This window comes from Panthera onca, chromosome A3, assembly GCF_046562875.1.
Source record: "Panthera onca isolate mPanOnc1 chromosome A3, mPanOnc1 haplotype 2, whole genome shotgun sequence".
Lineage (NCBI taxonomy): Eukaryota > Metazoa > Chordata > Mammalia > Carnivora > Felidae > Panthera > Panthera onca.
Genome location: NC_138341.1, coordinates 101379591 through 101397581, shown reverse-complemented (window position 1 = coordinate 101397581; position 17991 = coordinate 101379591). Strand labels below are relative to the sequence as shown.

At 34.7% G+C, this 17991-nt stretch overlaps 1 protein-coding gene across 11 annotated transcripts in view; it reads right to left on the bottom strand.

Moving 5' to 3' along the window:
• Positions 1-17991, bottom strand: part of TASP1 (taspase 1) — a 310143-nt gene that overhangs the window by 155729 nt on the left and 136423 nt on the right. The gene's annotated exons all lie outside the window — the stretch shown is intronic.

The following is a 17991-nucleotide window of genomic DNA, read 5'->3' as shown; positions in this document are numbered from 1 at the left end:
CTCCCTAAAGCGCCAGACCCTGGGCACTACATGACTTCATAAGGCATTACTTTCAGAAGCAGGAGACATAATTGGCTTTTCTAACACACCAAAGAAGGAAGAGACTTAGGGACGCCTGGGTGTCGCAGTCGGTTGAGCGTCCCACTTCATCTCAGGTCATGATCTCACAGTTTGTGAGTTCGAGCCCCGCGTCAGGCTCTGTGCTGACAGCTCGGAACCTGGAGCCTGCTTCGGATTCTGTGTCTACCTCTCTCTCTCTCTCTCTCTCTGCCCCTCCCCTGCTCATACTCTGTCTCTCTCAAAAATGAATAAAATTTAAAAAATTTAAAAAAAGAAGAAGGAAGAGACTTAGACAAAATGCCAAGATGGAGGAATTTATCCCAAATGAAAGAACAAGATAAGGCCATGGTTGGAGATCTAAGCAAACATGCTTGATGGAGAATTTAAAGCAAAAATCATAAGGATACTTACTGGGCTTAAGAAAAGAATAGAAGACATCAGTAAGACCCTTACAACAGAGATGAAAGAGTTAAAAAACCAATCAGAAATAAAGAATGCAATAAACAAGATTGGAAAACAGGCTTGATGCAATGAACAGCAGGCTGAAAGAAGCAGTGGAATGAATAAGAGATATATTAGACAAAATAATGGAAAATAATGAAGCTGAATAAGAGAAAGAAGAATTATGCAACATGAGAATAGACTCAAGGAACTCAGTGACTTCATCAAATGTAATAACATTCATATTATAGGAGTCCCAGAAGAAGAGAAGGAAAAGGGGACAGAAAATTTATTTCAAGAAATAACAGCAGAAAACTTCCCTAATCTGGGGGAAAGAAACAGACATGCAGATCAGAAGGCACAGAGAACTCCCATCAAAATCAACAAAAGCATGCCAATAACAAGCCATCTTGTAATTAAATTTGCAAAATATAGTGATAAAGGAAAAATCTTGAAAGCAGCAAGAAAAAGAAGTCCTTAACTTACAAGGAAAGTTACAGATTAACTCAACAGAAACATGGCAAACCAGAAGGGAGTGGCCCGATATATTCAAAGCGCCAAATAGGAAAAATCTGCAGCCAAGAAGACTCTATCCAGCAAGGCTATCATTCAGAATAGGAGAGATAGAGTTTCCCAGACAAACAAAAACTAAAGGAGTTCATGACCACTAAACCAGACCTGCAAGAAATATTAGGAGACTTTCTGAGGGCAAAGGAGAGACCAAAAGTGACAAAGAAAGGATCACAGAAAATCTCCAGAAACAATGACAAAACAAGTAATAAAATGGCAATAAATACATATTTATCAATAATTACTTTGAGTGGGGCTTCTGGATTGCTCAGTCAGTTGGGCTTCTGACTTTGGCTTAGGTCATGATCTCACAGTTAATGTTTTCGAGCCCCATGTCAGTCTCTGCTGTCAATGCAGAGCCTGCTTTGGATCCTCGGTCAACCTCTCTCTGTCCCTATGCCACTCTCACCCTCACTCTCAAAAATAAACATTAAAAATAATAATAAAAGTGAGGGGATGGAGGGACATTTATCACACAAACAGACATTAAAAGAAAGCCAGGGTAGTAATACTTATATTGGACAAATTAGACTTTATTCTTGTATTGTTTTCATCCTGCTTTGGTATCTGGATAGCGCTGACCTCATGGAATGATTTTGAATGTGTTCCCTCTATTATTTGTAAGATTTTGATATTGTTATTATTACTTTATAAATGTTTGGTAGAATTCACCAATGAAACCATGTGGTCTTGGGCTTTTCTGTGCTGGGAGATTTTTAATTCCTAATTCAACTTTCATTCTTGTTAATGGTTTAAGAAGATTTCCTACTTCTTGGATTTTAAGATTCATGATTGAATCTTGGTAATTTGTGCGTTTTTAGGGATTATCTAGGTTTTTTTTCCCCTAAAATATCCGATGTTGGTATATAATTGTTTATAATAATCTGTTATCACATTATGCATTTCTATGGTTATCTGTTGTATTGTTTTCTCTTCCATTCCCCATGTTGATTTTTGGTCTTCTTTTTTTTCTTAGTTAATGTAGTTAAAGCATTGCCAATTGTTTTTTGTGTGTTTTTTTGTTTTTTTGGGTTTTTTTGCTTTTTTTTTGGTTTTAAACTGGTCATAACATAACTTTCAATGTTATGTTATTTTGGTCTCTATTTTAAATTTCTGATTTTACTTTGTTATTTCCTTCCTCTACTAAATTTCAGCTAAGTTTCTTCTTTTTCTAGTTCCTTGTGGTATAATGTTGTTTATTTGAACTTTTTTTTCTTAATACAAGCATTTATATCATAAATTTCACTCTAACATCTGCTTTTGCTGCATCCCATAGGTTTTGGAATATTGTGTATTCTTTTTCTTTTGTTTTGAGACATATTTTGATTTGCCATTTGATTTCCTATTTGGCCCATTGCTTGTATAATAGTGTGTTGTTTAAAATTTACATGTTAAATATTTAATATTTACATTGTAGATTTTTCAGCTTTGTTTTATTGTTGATTTTCAGTTTTGTACCATTGTGGTTGGAAAATATAGTTGGTATGATTTCCGTACTCTTAAATTTTTAATATTTGTTATGTCTTTTATGTGATTTCACCAGGGGATTCTTCTGTGTATACCTGAGGAAAATGTGTATTCTTATTTTTCTTGAATGGAATGGTTTATATACATCTTTTAGAACCAAATATTCTGAAGTATGCTTCAAGTAAAAAATGTTCTTGTCATGGAAAAAATAAATAAAAAGCTCACCTTAAAAAAAAAAAAACTGCCAAAGGTATTCCAATAGTTTTTTTTAGAAAATCAGGTCCTTCATTAATTCACACAACAGGTAAAGGATATCAAATGATCTCAGCATCTACTGAGACTAAAGGAGAAGTATGACTCAACTCTATAGTCAAAAAACTCACAGCAAAAGAAGGAACAATCCACTCAGATTCCCCAACAGGTCCAGGGACAAAGTAACATTTTCTCACGTTATTAATTTGCGTACACACACACACACACAAACACACACAACACTGGTAAATGGAGAGAGAAGGTTCTTAGCAATGAAAAAGATTGCCATATACATATATGCCATATATATATATATGCCTTTCCTTCCCACTTTTTCCCTCTTTTCCTCTGCACCCTCTCAGTATATACATGCAAAGATGCATACACACATATGTGTATATACACATATGTGTATATTATGAATACACATAAAATATGTACTCACTGCCAAAAATACAAACCATTCAAAAAATGTCAAAAGCTTTTTTTAAATCACTTGACACTGGGCACCAAAGTGGCTCAGTCGGTTAAGTATCTCACTTCAGCTCATGTCATGATCTCATGGTTTGTGAGTTCAAGCCCTGCACTGACAGTGTAGAGTCAGCTTGAGATTTTCTCTCTCTCCTCTCTCTCTGCCCCTCCTCTACTCGTGCTTTCCCTCTTTCTCAAAATAAATAAATAAACTTAAAAAAAAAATCACTTGACATTTTTCCAGAAGTAACTTCCCTATATTTTTTGGTAAAGTGTAAATGTAAATATCTTTCCAGATCTAATATCATTTTGTAAGTATCTACACTTAGAAGATCTAGATATGCAATTTAATATATAACTCTGTGAGCAAGACTATTGGTGCTCCCTATTTTGTTAAATTTTTGTAATATTATTTTTATAATCAGGGATAAAACAACAATAAAGTTAATAGAAAATAAACCATTTTTGACACTTACAATGTAAAGACACTGTGCTAAGCTCATGAAACCCCATAAATTTTAATTCCCCTTGTGTACATATTTGATGTTGAAGAGTGAAATGTTATACTTTAGAACAATAATAATTGTTAGGAAATTGGCATATTATAAGCTAAATGAGTATTCAGAAGGTTATGTACACATGCCTGAAGTCAAAGAGCTAAACCACATGAAGTTAACATTACATCAAAAATACACAGTATGTGTCAGAGAGACTTTTCCTCCGTTGTTATACAAGAATATACAGGGTTTTCCAATGACTGATTTTTCACCAAGAAACTTTTAAAATTATGACTTCTATTCGGACATATATCACCTCTAACATAAGAGCGTTGACATCAAAAGCTTGTTCTCCTGCAGGTTCCAATCAAAGAAAAGTTTGACTTATGTGGTTTCACCCACAAAATTCCAAGGTTTCTTAGAATATGCTGCCAGATAGCTGAAGTGTGATTCAAAAGAAAACAGTTCCATTCTTTATATGTGGATATGAAGAAATAAGGCTTTCACTGCATCCTCCTTTTGTCCTTATTCATACAAGTATATACTTATGTTCTCAGGTCTTAGCAGAAAACATGAATTATACATAGAATGAAGACCTAACAGCAAACCTAGAAGAAAAGTGATATAGGCACGCCTCAGATATATTGCAGGTTCAGTTCCAGACCAGTGCAATAAAGCGAGTCAGATAAACGTTTTGGTTTCCCAGAGCATATAAAAGTTATGTTTACATTACACTCTAGTTTATTAAGTGTGCAACAGTATTATGTCTAATAGAACAATGTACATATTTTAATTAAAAAATACTTTATTGCTAAAAAATGCTAACCATCATCTGAGCTTTCAGCAAGTCATAATTACTGACCAGAGATCACCATAACAAATATAATAATAATGAAAAAGTTTGAAATATTGTGAGAATTACCAACATGTGACACAGAGACACAAAGTGAGCAAATACTGTTGGAAAAGTGCTGCCAACAGACTTGCTCAGCACAGGGTTGCTACAAATACTCAATTTGTTTTAAAAAGAAATTTGTGAACCACAACAAAGTGAAGCACAGTAAAACAAGGTATATCTGTAAATATCAATTTTCTATAAAAACTTACTTATTTTAGCATCAGTAAGAATGAAAACTGCATGGATTGAAAAACATAGTGAATTCATAACTTATGTTCTAAAAAGCTTTTATGTTTGAAAGATGCTATGGAACCAATTCACTCTTCTGAAAATTGGTAAGTGAAAGCAAAAAATCTAGCATTTCTTTGTCCTTCCTATAGCAACTGTACAGCAGGGAAATCAAATAGTTTATAAAGGAAAATTTTCTCCATAGAAATGCCCCAACTAATAAGTAAATAATAATTACAGAGAATTAGAATATAATCACTTATAACCCATAATGTAATAACTAACACAGGCAACAATCATCAATAGCTGCTAATAGCACAAAAAGATACAACCAGACATTAAATGCCCCTTGATAAAATTGCACGTTGTAGTCTTGCCCCACATCAAAATATTTACAAGCCTGAATCTGAACAAGCCTCTAAATTCGATTATCGATTTCCATAAATAAACAGCATTTGTAAAAAACCTACAGTTAACATCATACTTAATGGTGAAAAACTGAATTGCTTCTCCCTAAGATCAGAAACAAGATAATGATGTCTGCTTTTATCACTTCTATTCAACAATATTCTGGAAGCTCAAGTTATTGCAATTAGGCAAGAAAAATAAATAAAAGGCATAAATATCAGAAAGAAAGAAGCAAAACTGCTTTGCAGATGACATAATTATTTATGTAGAGAAACCAAGGGTATCTATAAAACAACTACTAGAGGTGTCTCTCCAGGTTCTTCCTATCTTGTTAGTAGTCTAGGGCAAAAGTTGGCAACAGACACCTGCCTGGTACTTAACAGTCCCCAAAATGTGGACTTGACTTTCATTTCTTCCCCCATCAACTCACTCACCAGATTGTTACTGAGCACTTACTTGGTGCCAGGTCCAGAATGCACAGCAGTTGGCAGGGATGCTGCTGCATAATGTCAGATCTCCCCAGTGGTGCTGGACCCCTCCCTGACTACTGAGTATTCAGTAAACTGCCATCCTGTCCAGTCCAGATGCCAGTGCCCTCATTGTGTATTTTATAGATCAACCTTGGGGATTTAGATGAGAACCCTAGATTCAGCAGGAACCTTGGACATTCCCACAGCCCACTATGAACCACTCTCCATGCCAAGTCATCTCCCACTAATCCCAACCCTGAGCCCAGTCTCAGCTCACTCATTCCCAATGTGCTTCCTGTTGCTGAAACTTCAATATGCCCCACACTCAAAGCCTTCAGTATTATAATACATGTCCTCTCTTGTAAGAATTAGAATACATTTCCTCTTGTGGGGATCCTTAACCTTTCAAAACCCAAACTGAAGATGAATTCGTAATAAAAAAATTACAAACCACACATGCATGGGCACGCATGCGTACACAAACACACATACACACATACACACACACACACACACACACACACACACACACACACACACCAAGATGGAATGAGCAGATATAAAAAAAATAATGTAAAAGATTATCAAACCAAGAAGTGTTAATAGAATAGAGGCTGATAATCATTTTCAGTTAAAACAGATAAAGTAAATATTGTAGGTTTTGTAGTCTACATATGATCTCTGTCAAATTTTCTTCTTTTATTTTTATAACAATATTTTAAAAATTTAAAAATCATTCTTAGCTCATGGGCTGTACAAATTTAGACCACAGGCCAGATCTGGCCCACAAGTCATAGTTTGACTATCCCTATATTAGAACAATTTGTAGTACAAAGATTAAAAGGAAGGGAGATCATAATTTTTAAAAACAAGGCAAACTGGCAGTAGGGGCCAGGAGGAGGTGTACAAGATTTTTCAAGGAACCAAATAAAACTTTCTTAAATTAAAAGAAAATTGTTTAAAACTCAATGCAAGAAAAAAAAAACTCAATGCAAGAGAGAGAAATATAATGTATACCTATGGGAAAAAAAATCTAAAATGTATCCTAGAATGATAAAATGAGGAGTTAAGAAGCCTAGAGTATAAAATGAGAATATCCAACATATTAACAGGCATTTTGAAATAGAGAAAAGAAAGAATGGGGTGAGAGAGTACTAACATTTGAAGAGATCATGAATAAGTGTTATCAGAACTTAAGTTACAAGGAAATTCTTAAACTGAAGATGCATACAGAGTTCCAAAGAAAATGAATCCTACTGTAGTGAAGCTCTGGACCAAAAGCAATTAAAAACTAATCATAAAGAAAAGGAGGATCATCTACAAAGAAATTTAAAATTATAACTGATAAGTTCCCAACCAACAAAAGAGACCAGAAGACTAATATCTTTATTGCTAAGGCAATAAACAGAAAATAACTTGTCAACCTAGAAACAGTTAAAACTACCATGTGAGAGTGAGGGTGAATACAAACAGTTCAGACATATAAAAAAAAGAATTCTTTGAGATTTTATCTCCCAGGTTACTTCTACTCTTCCCAACACTACTCCTTGTCATAATTTCTGCTGATTTTAATATTTACCTAGATGATTCTCCCAACAAACAGTGGCATCCAGATTCTCTGATATCCTCTCTTCAAGTTATCCGCACTACCTCATACATTCCCTCCCATGACTATGTCATTATCAATAACATTAACTCCTCCATAGTCTCAACCACAATCATCCCACCCCTCCTATCTTTCCAGCTCACCTCTGGAGCACTTCGATTCCCTCCACCTCACTAAAAACTGCCATCCATTAATTCTGTTGCTTTCGAACTATCCTGCACTCCTCTTGGGGCATTACCTCCTTCCTTATCCGGATAAAACTCCAATGCTCCATCAACTTATATCCATTCTCTTACTCCTAAAAGCCTACAAGTTTGCCTTCACCAAACTTCTCTGGCAGAAGCCCAATCGGGAGTATTAGTCAAAGTACTACACAAGACTGCAAAAGCAAATAACCACCAAGTCCCAGTGGCTTAAAATAACAAAAATATAATTCTCATTAATGTTATAGGTTGTACCTGGGTCACCAGAGAATGTACTCCACACAGTCACTCAGGAACAAACCTAGGCTCATAGAGATGCCATCATCTATAACTGCACCTCCTGGATTATACCTACTCCAGAACAAGAGGGCATCCAGGGCCTGGAAGTCACACATATAATTTCCACTCCAGTCTAGTGGCCAGAAATAGTCACATGGTCTCAGGCAACCACAAATGGGCTGTGAAATATGGAGGAGTATAGAAATAGTCAGGAAGCACTACATTAAATATCTCTGTCATGTGTGACTCAATCTGATTTTCCATGTCTGCATCTGCAGAGCTAAATGAGGTATAGCAGCCATCCTATACCATGGGGGGACATACATAAGAGGGAAGGCATACCAACAGAGGAATGTAGGAGAGAAAGGACAGACCAGTTACTGACCCCAGCCTCCTTCCAGGTTTCTTGTTGCATGAGATCTAAAATAAAAACAACCTATCTGTTTAAGCCACTATAACTGAGTTCTCTTTTTTAAGCCCAAACGCATTCTTTTTTCATTTTTCTTCTCTTGGAATACATATAACTTAAAATTTACCATTTAATCATTTTTTAAACATACCTTCAGTGGCATTTGTGGTGCTGTACAACCATCACCACCATTTACCTCCAGAATTTTTTCATCCGAAACTCAGAGTTTCAACTGAAACTCTGCACCCATCCAACAACAGCTCCCCATTTCTTCTCTCCCCCCAACCCTGGCAACCACCATTCTAACTTCCATCTCTACAAATTTGACTACTCTAGGTACCTCACATAGGTAGAAGCCTATACTTTTGTCCTTTTGTGACTGACTTATTTCACTTAACAAAATGTCCTCCAAGTCTCATTCATATGGTAGTATGTTGCAGAATTTCCTTCCTTTTTAAGGTTAAATAATATATTGTATGTATATATACATTTGGTTTATCCATTCATCTGTCAGTGGACATTTGGGCCAAATGCATTCTTAATCTATATAGAGAGCTATTTGCTGAGAAAGAAAATGACTCAGAAAACTTTACACTGAAAGAAGATAACTTCTACTTACTTCCTTCAACTCAAACATAAAAGTGCATTGAGTCAAATATAATTTTTGATAAGTTTGTGTAGGTTTATCTATCAAATATCATTCGCAGCAATACCTGAAAAATATCATTTGGTCTGAGCATACTTATTTTCACTGAGTTACTCTGGAAAATCCATGATATATTTAATTGCTACCAACAGCCAAATTTATTTGAATAAATGAGAGTCATTTTAATTAAAATAAATCCTTTATAATGCCTGAAAAATGGAATCTTACATATTTAATAGCACTTTTTATCCATGTAAAAAGTGACCACTTCCCTAAGTCATAAGACCACTATAGGGAGGCAATCTTTAGAATGCCTGTTAGTGGGTTTGTTTAGGATCCAGAAAAAGTTGGCAAAACTCCAAAGAAACTAGAAGGTAAATAGAGCATCTTTATTTTTCCCTCATCTACAAGTGCCCAATAATGCCATCATTTCTCTAGTAAACACATTGGCCTACATTACAAAAGAGTTTCTGTATCTTTACTAAAGGAGAAATCTGAGAGTTCTCAGTCAAGCAGCAGGGTCTTGTTTAGAGGAGGACCCCTTGTGCATTCTATTTCTCTCTCTCTCTCTCTCTCTCTCTCTCTCTCTCTCTCTCTCTCACACACACACACACACACACACACACACCCCTACTTAAGGTCTAAGGCCCTATACAGTAGGAATTAGTATTTTCTATTCTATTGTCACACTCATGTTTAAATCCAGCTGAGTGACTTTGGAAGTCTTTATTTAAGCCTCAGTTTCTTCAATTGTAAAATGAAAAATCTGAGTAGCAACTACCCCATGGAGCTATTGTGAGGACAAAAATGAAATAATGCACATAAAACATTTAGCATCGAGTTGGGCCCTTAGTAAGCACTTAATAAATATTAAAATAAAGGTAATAACCTTAAGGAAAACCATTTTCTGTCATTGTCTCACCTCAACCTAGTCTGTGTACTTTTCTTCTATTGTGACAAAGTGATTCTCAGGTAGCCTGACAATCATCACCGAGAGCCTAGAATACAGTTGAAAAGGAGTTTAGCCTTTGATTTGCAATTCTAAAGGCTATTGCTTCAAAGCAAACTGAGACTTCACATAGAGTCAAAATGATCACCTGAGTAAACCTTTCATTATCAAAACAAAACAAATAATATGGAAAAAAAAAATCCCTTTTAGTCTGGCAGAAAACATTTTAACTGTGGTTATCCAGGAATTGTAGGTTATGCATGATTTTTGTTCATTATTTACTCTTACTATTTTCCCTAATTCCTTTAATAAATACCTTCCCCCCCGCCCCCCCCCCCCCCAGCAGGTTTATTGCCTGACTTCAACATTATACTCTGGCATTCACAATACTTTCTCTTAAGGCAAGATGTAAAGACCAAGGCAGAGACTCCCATAATGGGATTTGGTCCCATGCACTTACTTCCCTTTACCTGAGTTAATGAGTTGGTAAATGAGACCGTGAACTAATGCTACAGGTGTTTTATTCATCTGACCTTCATCACACTGAGTATTTTCACCTCAGGTCTAGTGATAGATACAGCCTTCAAACTAAGACAATTAAAAATATGCAAACATAACAGCCCCCCAAAATCATACTGTCAAATCATGTTTTAGTCCTAATATGTAAGTAACAAAATAAAGTGTTTGCAGTAAGTATAGAGAAACAAAATTTTACCAATTCTTGGGTAACACTTAGGATACATTTTCATCATTTCAAGATAAGTTTTCATCTTTTTTTTTAATCTTTGTCTCAATTTAATGGTGTCTCAATTTAATGAGCCAAATTGTTACAAAATGAAAATTAAAAGGGCCTTATGTGTCAAGTTTTTGATGTAGTTTTCAAATGTAGGGTTTTAATGTAATGTTTACATATAGAAGATTATGATAACTCCTCCACAGGATCTCACAATGAGATTAGGATTTTAAAGTATAACTCCTAATCCAGATATTTCTCTTCGTTGGGAAACTTTATTTCTTCTAAACCACTCTAGACTCATTCTAATACAAAGAGCCCCCAGAGGGGGAAAGTGAAGTTGCATTCACAGGAGAGACATAAGCCACATTCCCAGGCAGCCTGCATACACGAGTACAGGATCAGCAGCAACAAAAGCTCACATTCAGTACCACTGGCACAACACACATCTCCAAGGATTACTGATGATTGTGAAGTATTTATGTCATCTTATAAATGCTGCCATTCACTCTCACTGCGGCTAGTGGGCATCTGAAAAATCTTTCAACACATCCCCTGTTAGAAGTCCACAGGGACAGATAAGTAATGAGGAAAGGCCTTTCCAAATTTAAAAGGAAACATTTGGTACTTCAGTTTCCAGTATTGCAACATCTCTTTTTCAACAAAGGAATTTATTACACAGTACGTCACCTTTTCCCTTTCGGAGGATTTACTGCCAATTTTGGAGTTGGGTTACTTCTGGTTTTCAAGCCTGTCTTGTGAAATTAAAGAGAGGACTGCCTTAAAAGTGATAGAACACACATGATTTCAGTCCTCACAGTGTCCCTATGGTTATCAAACCTGGAACCTATTACATACAAGAAGAAAACATAAGGAGCTTTATAAAGAGATGGAATAAAAGTGAAGATGTCTAATCCAGTCAAGTCTAAAAGTTATATTCACCAACACACATTTAGTATTTCCTCAATATTTAGCTCTCTCTAATCTATAATCCATCAACACACTTTGGATATTTATAGTGATCTATCAAAAACAACTCAGGCTTTTCTGATTTTTTCGATCAATAATAAATAATGAAAAGAAACCAATTTTATAATTAGCTCCTATAGATCTCATCTCTTACAAAGAAGGATGTGATTAATATGTGCTTTAGCATTTCATAATTATTTAAAGTACAGAAAAATATATTACAACAGTTACAATTAAACATAGGAAAATATCTCATCTACAGCACAGTGTTCCGCATATGCTATATATACTAAATGTTTGACAATTACTAGTTATTACCACTATTATCAATTTTATTGAGAAGGTATAACCAAACCACAAAAGATTCAACTGTCTGAACAAGAGGTAGCTACATAAATGAGAAGGGTTCCAGGTTTGTGAATGCAAATACTTTCAGAAACTAAAAAACAAATAAAAAAGCTCCAACAAAAATTAGTAGTGAACAGCCATTATCCAATCTGCCATGTCAGAAAGAGTCTGTGGTTAACAACACAGAAGCATCCTCCACCAAAGCTTGAGCCACTCCTTCTTTCCCTTGGTCCTGTCTTTGTCAAAGTCACATCTCAACGTGGGGACTATACCACATATTTATTCTGAGTGTAAATAAAGATAATAAAATAGTACCTTGCTTTCTGATCTAACTATTCTAGATTTAGTTATCTAAATTACTACACTCTAGGGCACCTGTATGGCTCAAGTGGTTAAGCATCTGACTCTTGATTTTGGCTCAGGTCATGATCTCATGGTCATGAGAGTGAGCCCTGCATTGGAGGGCCAGCATGGAGCCTAAGATTCTCTCTCTCCCTGCCCCTCCCCTGCTCACATGCGTGCACGTGCTCTCTTTCTCTAAAACAAAAAACAAAATAATGATAATGATAATAATAAATTACAACACTCTAATTAAAGCCCCAGGGCAAATGGTGCCAGGCAGGGGGTGAAAATCAGAGAAAACCACCTTAGTTTTTAGCTATGATGTTCTTAACTATGGTGTTCTTAGCTATGATAGAGCCCCTAAAATCCTATCACTACTGTTGAGTTTGCCTGGGAAACATACTACATGCATAAGAATTAGACTAATCTACATTTGCGACCTCACTAGGGCAGTAGCCATAAAAGAAGCCTCATTGTTTGTAATGTTCAGCTGATGCTCTTGGACATCTTCTATCCAGAGTCCTGTTCAATCAGAGAGGACCACAGATAAGTAGAACCACCTCCAGCTATGGAATCTGAAATAAGTCACTTAAGATCTCCATGCTTCAGTTTTCTCACTGGAAAAAAGCTTAAGCTTAAGCTTAAGTGGTCTTAAATTCCTCATAAGGAAAAATTTTATAGCTGTAAGTACTTTTAGAACTTCAATAACATTCCAGGGGTGCCTGGGTGGCTCAGTTGGTTAAGCATCCAACTTTGGCTCAGGTCATGATCTCACAGTTCACAAGTTCAAGCCTCACATTGGGCTCTGTGCTGGCAGCTCGGAACCTGGAGCCTGCTTTGGATTCTGTGTCTCCGTCTTTCTCTACCTCTCCCCCATTTGCATTCTCTCTCTCTCTCTCTCAAAAATAAATAACAACTTATGAGAAACCCCTTTTAAAATGCTATTAATCAATAAAATATTAAAATTCAACTATAGACAACTTTAAAGTTTATATTCATTTTTGAAAGAAACAGAGACAGCATGAGTGGGGAAGGGCAGAGAGAGAGGGAGACAGAGAATCCCAAGCAGGCTCCCAGCTGCCAGTGCAAAGCCTGATGCAGGGCTTGAACCCACAAAACCAAGAGGTCATGACATGAGCCAAAACCAAGAGTCTGACGCTTAACTGACTGAACCACCCTGGCACCCTGAGAACTTTATTTTTTAAGGGGAAAGATAAAAGGTCATGATTCACAGACTCACCATCAATTGATCAACAACTGTGTATCTGGGGCTTTTCCAGTATCATCTCATTAAAGCTTTACAATTAACTTGTAAAGAAGGTATTGCCATCCCCACTGGACAAATAACAAGTGTTAAACTGGAAAAACAAAGAGTATAAGATCCAAGTCTTGTAACTCTAAGTAACATGCTTGCTCCATGATGGCCCACAACTGTAGAAATCATGCCATACCAAAAAAAAGAGATACAAAGAAAACTCAAAAGCCTCAAAACTCTAAGTCCATGGTCAAGATCAAAGTAATAATTACCTGCAGATAAAGAGCACAACAAATTTTGATACCAACAATTAGGACTGTAGATAACTCCCAATTTAAACCACAACATCCTAGAAACAGTCACTAAGCAAGCCCCAAAGAAATAATATTAAAGTTGGAAATTTCATTTTGCATCAAGGCCAGAGTGTGTACTTTATGAGTAAAAAAAGCCAAACACAGTTATAAATATCTATAATAATGTAGATGTAATGTAAAATAAATATTTCAGTACACATATAGATTATATATTATTTACAAAGCCCACAAACAGAATATAAGCAAGACAGTTATACTATACCATAAATTTAGCCTATAATTACCAAGTCAGCCATATATGTTAAACATTTAATTAATACTTTTCTTAATGACAAAATATATAAGTGATTTGTGGGAGTGATTTGAATGGCCACAGTCTCTTTAAAATCTGAAAAAGGAAATCTGAGTTGATGTTATTTCTCAATAAATTCCTCTGTACAAAGGAGAGGCAATATAAATCATTTCATCAGTCTTAAAGCCATATTCAGAGTTTAAAACCAACATTCAGTATTTAGAGGCCTCATAAAGTATGATAGGGAAAAAGTTTTAAATCTGCTCACCAGTCATTGCTTATCCCTTTCTCTAGTCAACACAGTGTCAAGGGTAGTTCTGAGACTAGAAAAAGACACACAAGTTCTGAAGGTGAAAAGGGAAAATAGTAATCATATTCATTTGTCTAGATCAGAGTAGAATTTAAGGAATAACAGTAAAAATATGGTCCTAAAGCTATCTTACCACCAACTAACAAAAATCACAGAAGCAGATAAAAGAAGGAAAAAGCAAAACAGGTAGGACACCTCAAGTAAAACATGTTAATAAAAGGCAAACAGACAGTATAAAATTTAGCACCTCTCAAGGTTTTCATTTGACATCATTAAGAAATAATGCTAGTTAAAGAAGAAAATACATTCATGTGTATTACACTTAAACTTTTAGTTTAGCCAAGAAATTTATTTACAATTTTATTCAAAAGTTGCCTAAGACTCTGCTTCCTAGGGCATGAAAAAAAAGATCTATCTTTGCCTAAAATTAAACAGTCTCAGGAAATTCAGGGTATTTTCCATGAAAAGCCATATATAGATTCTGTAGGATCCACAAACCACAAATAAAGAACCCACACAGCTCTGACTTAACTTTAAAATATACAAGTATATGATTATAAACCAGGAAGCAAACTTTCATTTTGATTTCTAATACAAATACCTTCTGCTGGGACCATGAATTCCATGTGACAAAGGCAACAGTGACACTTTCATTGCCTAGGGGCTAATGTGGAAACTGCGGCGAAAATAATGAAATTAGATTATCATGTTAGAATCATACTATTTCATATTAAAAAAAGAAATAAGGATCCTTGGAAAAATAACTGGTTCTGGGCCTGGCTAAGGCAGTCCCCAAGAGGAGTCTGAGGTATCTTGTTCTACCAAAAAGCAAGGAAACTATCAATAATAGTTACATTAAAGAGGACTGAATCCAACTTAAAGGGGCTTTTATTGACAAAAGATGGAACAATTTTACCAGCAAAACGAATAATGGTTCTAAGTCCTTGAATATGTCAATTACAAATGAGATTGATTCACTTCTCTCCTAGATGTATAGAATGCATTCCTTTTCAGTAGCAAATATTTACTTCAATCTTGTCTGTGTTCCAACCATAATGTTTATCATATAACCAGTGATTACAAACATATGAAAAAGCAAGAAATGTGCCCTATAAACAACAGAAAAAACAGTCAACAGAAACAAGCTACTAATGGCTCTGATGTTAGAATTACCACGAGAACCTTAAAATAACTAGAATTATTATTTTATGTAACGAGTGGAAAGGAGGAAAATCTTAACAGAGAAAATCTTCAAATATGAACCAAATAAAATAAAATAAGTAGTATCAAAAATGAAAATGCATTCAACCAGCTTAGGAGCAAATAAGAGATAGCTAAAGAAAATATCAGTGAATTTAATAATGGTCATGAGAAACTACCCATATTGAAACACAAAGAGGATAAGAATGACTAAAAATGGAACAAAGCACCATAGATCTGTAGAATACTAAATGCATATAATGGCAGTCTCAGGAGAAGAAGAAAGGACAGGGCAGAAGAAATGTTTGAAGATATAATAGAGGAGAATTTTCCAAACTTGACAAGTGAAACCAACTCAATAAACTGGGGTCCTCAGCAAAGCCTAAGAAAGATAAATACAAAGAATATCACACTTAGGGATATCACAGTCAAACTGCTGAAAACCAAAGATAAAATATTATACACAAATTAAAAAATACATATTACACACAAGGGGACAACTATAAAACTTCTCATCAGAAACACTGAAAGTCAAAAAGACAACAGAATAACATTTTTGAATTACTGAAGAAAAAATACAGTCAACATAGAACTCTCTGTGCAGAGAAAATATCCTTCAAAAATAAAGAGGAAATGAAGACATTTCAGACAGACAAAGGTGGCAGACTCATCACCAGCAAAGCTGAACTATAAAAATACTAAAAAGCATTCTTTAGGGTTGGTATTACAAATAAAAAGCATCAAAAAGAGGAGCTAGTTGGCTAAAACCATTTTAATTTTAAAAAGCTATTAAGTATGTGTCCATGTGTTTATTTGTGTGCAAATTTCTTTAAAAGATAACAAACCATTTAAAGTAAAAATAATAATGAAGACGATACACTGTGGGGTTTATAACATAATAGGAACATTAAAATATATGTCAAGAACTCAAAAGGTAAAAAAGAAATAATGAATTTATCCTAGTAAAAGGATCTTACATTGTTTATTAAGTACAGTATTATTGTTATCATCATAAAATAAACTATGGTAACTTAATTATACATATTGCAATCTCTAAAGCAAATACACACAAAAAACATAATATATTGAGGCAGAACAAAATATTAACAGAGGAGAAAAAAATGAACTACCAAAAAAATATTCAACCCAAAGGGAAACAGGAAGAGAAGAACAAAGGAAAGAAAGAATACAAAACAAAAAGCAAAATGGTCAGATTTTGCCTGATCATGTCAATAATTACATTAATTGTAAATGGACTAAATTCTACATGTAAAAGTCTCAGATTATCAAACTGGATTAAATTTAAAAGGGGAGGGGCCCACTTTATCAGAAACATAATTTCATATAAAAAGCAAGATAGGATAAAAGTAAAATTGTGGAAAATGATATCCCAGGCAGGCCCACTACACATAAGAAAGCTGATATGACTATCTCAATGTTAAACAGTTATCAAAACAGAGGATTATCCAGAGGTAAAAAAGAATATTTTATAATGATAAAAGGGTTAATTTATCAAGGAGACATTATGATCCTAAATGTGTATGTACCTAATAACTTCTAAACACACAGCTGTATTTAGAATTCTTTCTAATGTCAGAACTTCTAAATGAATTCAATGGACTGAAACACATCAAATATATATATATATATATATATATATATATATATATATATATATATATATAAATCTATAAATTGACGATTTCTCATATGAACAAATAAGTGTACATTTAAAAAATAAATTCAGTACAATAAAACCTAATTGAGTATCTTATGAAATTACCTGAGCATCGTTTCATTACTTTGAAAACTGATGTATAAATAAAAAGACTTCAGCATCTTTTCTGCCTTTCCTGTATAAACTGTATCTGTGGGTAGCCAAACAGATGATGAGGAAAGGGTTTTCCTTTTAAAATAATTAGAGCCACAATCAAAAAGAATGAAATCTTGCCATTTGCAACTATGTGGCTGGAACTAGAGGGTATTATGCTAAGCAAAATTAGTCAGTCAGAGAAAGACAAATATCATATGACTTCACTCATATGAGGACTTTTAAGACACAGAACAGATGAACACAAGGGAAGGGAAGCAAGAATAATATAAAAACAGAGAGGGGAACAAAACCTAAGAGACCCTTAAATATGGAGAACAAACAGGGATAACAGAGGGGTTGTGGAGGGGGGATGGGATAAATGGGTAAGGGGTATTAAGGAATCTACTCCTGAAATCATTGTTGCACTATATGCTAACTACTTTGCATGTAAATTAAAAAAAATAAAATTAAAATAAAAAATATATAAATGAGAAGTAAAATAATAATTAGAGCCAATAAATGCAGGGGAAATCATAGAATTCTGAAATATAGTCACACAAC